The sequence below is a fragment of the Danio aesculapii genome, chromosome 10, assembly GCF_903798145.1.
Source record: "Danio aesculapii chromosome 10, fDanAes4.1, whole genome shotgun sequence".
Lineage (NCBI taxonomy): Eukaryota > Metazoa > Chordata > Actinopteri > Cypriniformes > Danionidae > Danio > Danio aesculapii.
Window position 1 is genome coordinate 37798587 of NC_079444.1, and position 10456 is coordinate 37809042.

The window sequence follows — 10456 nt, forward strand, 5'->3', positions numbered from 1 at the left end:
TTCACTTGACCTATTGTTTTTATGCAACAGTCACGTTGCATGTTAATTTGCTATGCAAAGAAAAGGAAATCCTTTATTTTTGGCATGATTCATGTGAAATCATGAAAACAGGTTTATATATCTCACCTTGCATATATATATATATATATATATATATATATATATATATATATATATATATATATATATATATATATATATATATATATATATATATATATATATATATATATATCACCTTGCAATTTTGAAATTATTGCTTTTTTTGCTATTCAGTTCATAAGATCAGTTCAAACTTTTAGAAGTTTTTAAAATAAAATCAGTAGTTCACTGTAAAAAAAATATAACATTTTGAACTATTTATATTTATCAGCCTATATATATCAGCTATCGGCCTGCAAATCTGAAGAGTTATCAGTTATCGATGTCCGCCCAAAAATCCATATTGGTGCATCCCTAATTTATTTCTATTGTATGGCCACCGCCCGCGTTTCATTCCTCCAACTCTACCATCTATCCGTTCAAACATTTTGTGTCCCGTTTGTGTCTGTAATTTTCAGTATATTATCACTATCACTATTCACTTTGTAAATAAATTCACTTTATTGTATTTAGTCGTGTGTTTCACCCAAAAATTAATGTTACTCTCCTTCTCCTTCACAGACTATCTTTAAGATTGTAACACACACACCAAGCAGCAGCAGGGGAACCTGATGATCTTTACAACCAATCACAGTCATTTCTGTTGAGCACGTGAACACAATGCCCAATCAAAAGTATCGACTTCGATACCAATCGGTACTGAAATTTAAAAAATAAATACAATTTTAGTAATGTTGAGTACATTCTTAAACGGATAACTTTTATGGCCAATCACAGTCATTTCTGTTGAGCGCATGAACACAATGGCCAATATGCATGTTTAAGAATGCAGTTTGCCGGAAATTAACATTTATAAAATTTCACTACCGTTTGGTACCGAACTCGATACTTTTGACAACACTAGTTTGCACAAGTCTTATAGTGACACTACATTATCAAACACCAAATGTGTTGATGATAAATTCATCTAATAAACATATCATTATGAGAACACAGAAGACCCTAACAGATCATTCAGTTCTGCTGAGTGTGGGTCTTTAACATCTCGTCTGACTGGCTGGCAACCCAACACACAGGCCCCACCCATCCCAAATCAAACTCATTGATCTCTTCAGCAGGGTCAGAGGTCAAATGCGTATCGACTGGAAAAAGTGTCATCAGCAGCAGCGGCGCGGCCCTGACTCCAGACAGATCAATAGCACCTCTGTCTGCTACGCTTAGATTACTCTTATTCATCTGTCATAAATCTCAGCACCTCATCACCGCGGTACCGTCTGGCTCCTGAAGCAGCTGTGGCCCTGTTAAGGTCGACTGCGGTCTGGGAGCATTAGGTCACGTTCATCAACGCTCTGCTCTCGTGTACAGGGGGCAAAAGGGTAGACGGCAAATCAGGGACCTTCTAATCAGAATCAATGAGTGGGGTTTGGCCACACGTCTGGAAGAATCAGACAGAATTGGATGACAAAAGACCATCTTATCACCTTAGATAACAGCGTGACCCAATTTATTTGCAGTATTGTGCGTCAGTGCATGATTTCTGGACTATAGGAGATAAATGTTTGGTCAAAATGTGTTACATTTGAGCTTCAATGCTGATGACACAACCAAGAGACATTAGGAATAACCAATGATAGTGTAGGTAACCCTGTCCTACATGTTAGTTCAACTGTATTGAGTAATGCAAAGGTTCGTGTTTACTTTTAAAGCAACCAGTGAACTACGTATGAATAAATGCACATTAAATTATTATTAAATAATGCACAGGTGATGCAGTAACAATAAAAAGTGTTGATATTGTAACACTAATAAATAGTTCAATGACCAGAGTATGTTATTTAGCTTACGGTACGGCTATTATTACACCTAAAAACATTGTACTAGATCAAGAAATTTCCCAAGTTTTGCTTTACAAACATAATATTGATAATAAAAACTAATTTCTAAGTGAAACATATTCAATCCTGTCGTTTAATATATCTATTTACTTGGTGTCTTTGTGGGTTTGGGTTAGGGTTGGGTCGATAGACGATGCTATCTTCCATTGCCGATGGTCGATAGACATCACGATACTGAGCCTGCATCGCAATCCTCCGCCCTGGCCCCGTCGCAGCAGCAACCCACTTGCAATAAATACACACTTAGGCCCTGTTTACACTAATACGTCTTAGTTTTAAAGTTTTAAAATGCCATTTTAAAATGAATACGATCCACATCCACACTGGCTCACACACACTCTTTCATGCTGCAGCGTATGTGCACGTCTGAGCTTCAGGCAGTCAGTGGATGCTGTGAGCACAAAACCCCAGAGAGCAGCGCACATCGGACAGTTTATCAAGGATGTACCGCTGGATCACGTCTCACTATAGTTGTTAAACGTGATATTGAATTCATCTTGTCTCTATCTTACGACTCTTCGGTCTTTTAAATCTATCAGGTAACGTGTCACAGCGTCAGTACACTTCAATCTTTCACTTTCATGCTTGTACTTAGTAATTTTTGTGAAAACCTCAGATACTGTTGGTTGGTTCCTGTTGGTTGTGCACCTTTTTTACCAATGAAGTTAGTCCATTAAAACAACACAAATCACTCTGCCTATTCATGCCAGAGTCCTGAGGAAAAAGTGATTGAGAGGTGGTAATTTGTGTGTAACATCTTTATTTATTTATGATTTGGTTATGGGTAAAACAAAGACCATGCGGGTCAGGTAGTTGAAACGGAAGGCTACAAATAATTAATTCGTTATGAACTAATTGTTTATTCATAAATAATTAATTCACCGCCACCTATGATGACGATGCCATCGTCCATCGCAATGTTTCACATTAGATATCGTACGATGCCAAAATGGTCGACATTGCCCAACCCTAGTCTGGATTATTTTGCATTAATACTTAAAGAACTTTAATCCAGATCCACACCATGGAACTTTAGGTGCGTCTTTCCCCGAAAAATATTGCATGTCTTTTGTCAATCAATCAGAATTTTAACAGCACTGTAGTATAAAACCCATTACATGTTTTGCTCTGAAAGCAGTTATTTTTGTACATATTTTTCACTTCATCACAAAACAGAACTGATCTTTAAGTGATGATAAAGATAAGACCATGTTTACAATTTCTTACTGAAAAAAATTTACCATGCAGAAGGAATAAGCTGACAAAATCATTTATGAATAATTTATAAAACATGATCTGAATAAAAGTATGTTTTAGGTAGGGCTGTGCAATTAAACGAATTCGATTTCCATTTCGATTTTGGCTTCTAACGATTGCGAAAAAACATTAATCGAGATTATGAAATGATTACTGTTGATTACTAAATGATTACGTTCATATACCACCCTCCCCCCTTTCCAGTTGTACACATTTGTTGCTCTGCAAAGCTCAGTTTCACGTGAAAATGACTAAAAGAATGTACTGTAATGTAACCTGCTTTTATTCTAGCCAAAATAAAACACACAAGACTTTCTTCAGAAGAAAAAATATTATAGGAAATACTGTGAAAAATTCCTTGCTCTGTTAAACATCATTTGGGAAATATTTATATATTTTTTAAAATTCACAGGAGGGCGAATAATTTTGACTTCAACTGTATATCATTTTGAATAATCATGCTTACAATTATGAGTAAAATAATCGTGATTATGATTTTTCTCATAATCGAGCAGCCCTAGTTTTAGGAAACTAAAACTAAAACTAAGGTTTTTTATAGATTTAAACATAATTTAAACAGCTGTTTATTGCAATTTGTCGACACCTTAAATGATAATATGACAAAAACAACAGTTCATTAGTTGAATTGACCAAGTAAACTCTTCAGGATACTGCGTTCTTTGCTTTTCAGCGGACCCACACTTCACTGAAACAAAAGCTTCCACTTTCTCCCTATCAAATCCCCTAATTTATTTGTTCAGCCATCACATAAATCTAAGCACAGCTGTAAGCAACGAGTTGCAGCTCGACTCGACTGCCAGCTGGATTTACTTTTGCTGAACCAGCAGGATTTCAAGCCGGGTTCGCGGCACTACATCTGGAAGAGTCATCCGAGAGCAGAGGTGAAGGCAGAAAAATCCCTCCAAAAATAAAAGCAGCTCGACTCCCTCAGTCAGCTTCAACAGGAAACTATACAAGACAAAACGATTGGGCTCGCCCCTTCAATTCAACATAATTCACAAATTAAAATGATTTACTCATTCTCATGTCCATCCAATCTGGAATGATGTGGAAACCGTACATCCAGGTCACTCTTTTGAACATAATGAAAATGAATGATGACCAGGGCTGTCAAGCTACAAAGAAAGAAGTATAAAGTTCAATAAAGTGGTTCAAAAGTGATATATTCTGAGAGTTCTGAAGTTATTAGATTAGAGCCAATGGAAACGTGTCCTGTAATGTCTTGGCAAAGTTGTGATTACGGATTTGTGAAGGAATCATTATTCTGATCCTGTTAATGAAACAGTTGATCAAATTCACAAAACAAGGCAGACTTAAGGACAATATTCTAACACGGGGACCAATTCTCTGTTTTAACTACATTGTAAAAAATGTCTGTTCATAGACGGTGTGTGTACTTTGTGAGGGTGACATGGTGGCTCAGTGGTTAGCACTGTCGCCTCACAGCAAGAAGGTCACCGGTTCGAGTCCCGGCTGGATAAGTTGGCATTTCTGTTTGGAGAAAAATGAAACACCCGAAATGATATGAAACTATGGAGGAAACGTGGATAGCGTGGTGATGCAGTGAAGTTAATCAATCTATTTGCTATAACATATAACACGGGATCATGAAAGGAACATTTAAAAAGCAACTCAAGTAAACATCTTAATCACATTATTGTCTTTTTGTCTCAGATTAAGGTAAATAATTCGATCACTGATGTCCATTAGGCTTGGGTGGTAATACGGTAATATGAGATCTAAAAATAGCAATGGTGTCAGTTTCAATACCGTTATACCGTCATAAAAAACAATGCACTTATATAGGAGACAATTAATTAATATTATTTATTTAATGCCTAAAAATGTGTATGTGTGATTGTCATCACGGGACAGTGTGGAGGAGAGAGAGAGAGGTGAGGTAAGATGGCGAGTCGCGCACCAAGTGACCTGGTCTTGAAAAAGAACACAGCCTCTGCAGTTTGGCAGTATTTCGGGTTTCGACCGAACGAGAAGGGAGACGTGGTAAATACGAACTAGAGGTCTGCATTCCCGCTGCTGTACCACGGGGACCCGACCAGATTTCTTGCGGTGCGGGAATAAATTTCCGATTAAAGCGCTGGAGAGGTCGGTAACTCTGGTGTAGTTTGAACGGGAGCGGGAGGTCTAACAATATCGTTCCCGAGCAAGCGAGCACGCGCACATCCGTATGGATGCCATTTATTTGTGTGCGTGTGTATGTGTGTGAATGAGAGAGAGAATGATGCTGTGTGTCGCTTGTTTGGTTCTGTCAATGTGTGTGTGTGTGTATGTGTGTGAATGAGAGAGAGAGCGTGATGCTATGCGTCGCTGGTTTGATGCTGTCTATGTGTGTGTGTGTGTGTGTGTGTGTGAGAATGAGAGAGATGCTGTGTGCTGTGTGTCTATGTGTGTTTATACAGACAGCTTGTTATAGGCTGTCTCGACTGGTTTTGCTCTTCTGTTCACGAACACATCACCCCCCCCCCCTAAAATTTAGTCAAGCGCAGATCTCTAATACGAACAAGACAATTTGCAAATTGTGCAACAAACAGGTGACTGCGAACCCAAGGTTGCATATACGGTATTCAGTTTCTGAATGGTTTAGGCACAAGCCAACAGTTTGGTGACGCTGTCTGAGCCTTACATCATTTTTTTTATTATGCACGGTAATACCGTATACCGAGGTAAAATAGGGAGGAGGTTTGACCGTATCAAAATTTGGATACCACCAGAGCCTAATGTCCATGTAAACAAACATTAATTCCATTAATTATTGTAACAATTTTAATCCCTGTTTCGAAACAATCAATCTGGAGGTGTGAAAGCTCCCTCAATCAGAGTATTGTCTTAACCGTATTAAAATCTGAGTATTGATATCCATGTGAAGAAGACCCAATAAACAAAGCAGCATACAACCTCTTTCAGCGTGCGAGCTGTGGGTGAGCAATGTTTTGATTTGTGTGTGCGTTTTCCCTTCATGAGTTTTGACTGCTGTTTTCTATAAATTAAATCCCAGGGCCTAAGCGGAATTCAGATGTAAGCCTGCATGAAGGTTTGGCTGACAGAGAAAGACAGCTGACACCCGACTAAAGGGACTGAAGTGGACTTAAGCCATGGGGAGAGGAGCTGCGTCTTTTCAAGCTTTAGAGGGGCCCGCGTTAAGCCCGTTCCAACCCTGTCGTCGTGTGAGAGGAGAATCAATGACGGAGACTCTTACGCTCGCCCATTGAATCCTCGTTTATTTCACTGCTCATTTGTCTGTGCTTAATTGATAGCAGTTAAGTCCCTTTCAGCATGTTTGGCTGCATTGCTGTGGGGCCTATGTGTGCTTATAGAGGCTTTCAGGCCAGACTAAAATACTTGATGAAGACTGGGCCTCACAGACTGCGGGCGCTCATGCTGGAGAGCCACCAACACAAGACGCTGGGCAGACATATGAGGCCGCATAGCTTCAACATGCCACTGAAAAATGAGAACAAAAGCTTATAAAGCCAACATTTGGACGCAAACCTTGTCTTGAGTTTTGAATGGCAGATACATGCCCGCTGCCAAATACTCAACTCCATTTTAAATCACTACTTTTGACTTGTGAACATAACTAAACAAAGAATTTTGAGGTTTCAAATGCAGATCCAATGGATAAATCATATTTCAGAAATACTGAGTTATCTGAGACACGCTACTGAGTTTTAAATGTCACTTTAAGTCATGCAGGCACCAAATAGGCATATAGGAATGATTTTAGAACCATTTTGCACCAGTCTGCATAAACTGAAATGTACAAAAGTGATTTTACATAAAAGAAATGCCTTTTGAACACTGGTTTAATGTTTCAAACTTTTTTTCACAATTTAAAAGTGGGTGAAATTATGTTTATATTATATTATATTATATTATATTATATTATATTATATTATATTATATTATATCATATCATATCATATCATATCATATCATATCATATCATATTATATTATATTATATTATATTATATTATATTATATTATATTATATTATATTATATTATATCATATCATATCATATCATATCATATTATATTATATTATATTATATTATATTATATTATATTATATTATATAATATCATATCATATCATATTATATTATATTATATTATATTATAACATATTAATTATATTATATTAAATCATATTATATTATATTATTTATATTATATTATATTACACTATATTATATTATATTATATTATTTATATTATATTACATATTACACTATATTATATTATATTATATTATATTATATTATATTATATAAATTATATTATATTAATTATATTATATTATATTATATTATATTATATTATATTATATTATATTATATCATATTAATTATATTATATTAATTATATTGTATTAATTATATTATATTATATTATATTATATTATATTATATTATATTATATTATATTATATTATATTATATTATATTATATAAATTATATTATATTAAATATATTATATTAATTATATTATATTATATTATATTATATTATATTATATCATATTAATTATATTATATTAATTATATTGTATTAATTATATTATATTATATTATATTATATTATATTATATTATATTAATTATATTACATTATATTACATTATATTATATTATATTATATTATATTATATTATATTATATTATATTATATTATATTATATTATATTATATTTGGTCAATTAGTGTAACAGATATTTTGTTCAATTCAATTTAATTCACCTTTATTTGTATAGCGCTTATACAATGTAGATTGTGTCAAAGCAGCTTCACATAAAAGGTCATAGTAAATAGGAACAGTGTAGTTCAGTTTGTAGTGTTTAAGTTCAGTTCAGTGTGGTTTAATAATCACTACTGAGAGTTCAAACACTGAAGAGCAAATCCAACGATGCGCAGCTCTATAGATCCCGAACCATGCAAGCCAGTGGCGATTTTGAATGTAAAAATGAAAAGTATGCTTACTCTGACTTGTACCCTTACATAAAATAACTGCAGTAAACTGAAGTAAAGCTGCAGTACAATTTTTATGGTACACACTACTATTTAAAATATATCATATAAATATAACTGTAGCCAATATAAAGCCAATGCAGTGATCAGGAGGTATTAATCTAGTATGCCAAATATAGACTACACAGAACTTCAACTCTTACAGGAAATGACATCAGAGCTAATCATTAAAAACACCACTGGATCAAGAAACAGAATTAGTGTTGTGCACTTAAAATAAGCTCTAATATTTCCTTAATATTTATCAATTCTCTATGATTCAAGAGCAAAATCATGTGAAGGTTATCACTCGAGCCTTAAAAACACATCTAGAGTCTCAGAATTGGACGAAGACAGAATTTCCCATGTCAAAAACTGAAAGCACCAACACAGGCTTACTAGAAATATACGTGCTTCAGCCTACATTGAAACTGAAACTGCTAAATTTTAGTATTAAAATATAAAATATATGTATTTAACATACATTTGACTGTATTTTCTAGGTAAAATGAACATTACAAGGTAGTACGATGCTGCCAACTTTTGTTCCTTTTCACACTAAAGATATTTACAGGTATATATTTTTGACGATTATATTGATGGATTATATCCATGCACTTCTTTGCACAAGACTAAAATACAACAAACCAACTTAACAGTGTCTGTCATTAGAAATCGAATATGTTTGCCTCACCTATCTATCTTTATAACTTTTCTGTTGTACTTGTGATTCAGAGCATTCAGGTTCAAAGACAGTTAAACACGGTTCCACAAAAGAGATAGAAGCAATGTAAGATCAAGGTAAAACTACATGGTCGCAGTGCACTTTTATCTTAGGTTTGCTTATTAAAACATTACTCAAGTGGTTTGCTAGGTGATCTGTACAGCAAGCCCACCTTCTACTAGAGGGGTACTGTGTCTGAAACGTACAACAAAATGGACCATAAGTAACGTATTTCAGATTTACAAACAATTAGACAGCGCTCTCTAGTGGATTTGTCATCTGCATATTTCATATTTCCAATGAATGGTCTGGAAATCATGCATAGCCCAAAGAACAAGCAAGTACAAAATCTGTTGTCCTAAAAAAAAAAGGGGGGTCCATTTTATAGGGCATGTTTACTGCTTTTTTTACAGTCCAAATGTAGTGCTTTAAAGAAAAAGAATTAAAGAAGTAACTTTTTTAGAGCACGAGCTACAGCACAGCATGCTGTCAACACACTAATTACAGCACTGTTGCTAAAAATATCAAAGATACATCAATACAAGCGATAAAAAAAAGATATATATGAAAACTTTTATACTAGTTTCAACCAACCAAATAGTCAAGCATTGTGACCAATTCCTGCTGCCCCCCACACATATCCAATGCAATCTGATTATAAACAGCCAACACAAATGTCTGGAGGGAAAACAGACTGATATGCTGCAGTGATGACAAAACACAAGACAATTCAACATCCCACTGTGTCAGCTGAAAGGGATACTGGGTGATTTCTGTGGTGGTTCCAGCTGTCATTTTAGTGAAGGTGCATTATAATACTAAAAATATGCAGCATGTCTTCTGTCCAACCGCAGATATGAATAACACTGTAAATGACAATGAAATTGCCATCCTGAAGGAACACTTTAATAAATAAAGGTTCTTTATTACCATCAATGGTGCCCTGAATAACTTTAACATCTACGCAACCTTTACTGTACAAGCAAGAAAAGCTTCTTTATGGTGAAATTTAAACAATATATACATATTTATATGTTTCCATATAAAGCATAGCATTTTTTTTCAGAGACACTTTAATAATAGGCAGGGCCAGACAGAATCGGTTGACTTTTTTTTTACCATTTCAGTGCAGAATTTTGTAAAAAATAAATAAATAAAAATTCTGCGAATTCATGATTTGAGTTTAGTAACTTTTTAATTGATTTGTGATAAATTTTCAAAATGGTTTGATGTATGTAGTTTTGTTAACCCTTATGTACTGTTGGGGATGTTTTCATCCCCTCTGAGGTGATTTTGAGTCTTAATTTGGCCATAAGTTTTTCTGTGTTTCAGCTAGCAGAATGATTTTTGGTGACAAATCTTATTTTGAAATATGCTTTGAAAAAAATAAATAAAATTAAATAAAATTAATTAAATAAATAAATAAATCAA

General features: G+C 34.4%; 1 long non-coding RNA gene across 5 annotated transcripts in view; it reads right to left on the minus strand.

Annotated features, from left to right (window-relative positions):
* The window catches only part of LOC130236202 (uncharacterized), a 125743-nt gene that overhangs the window by 36079 nt on the left and 79208 nt on the right, over window positions 1–10456 (minus strand). The window lies entirely within an intron of this gene.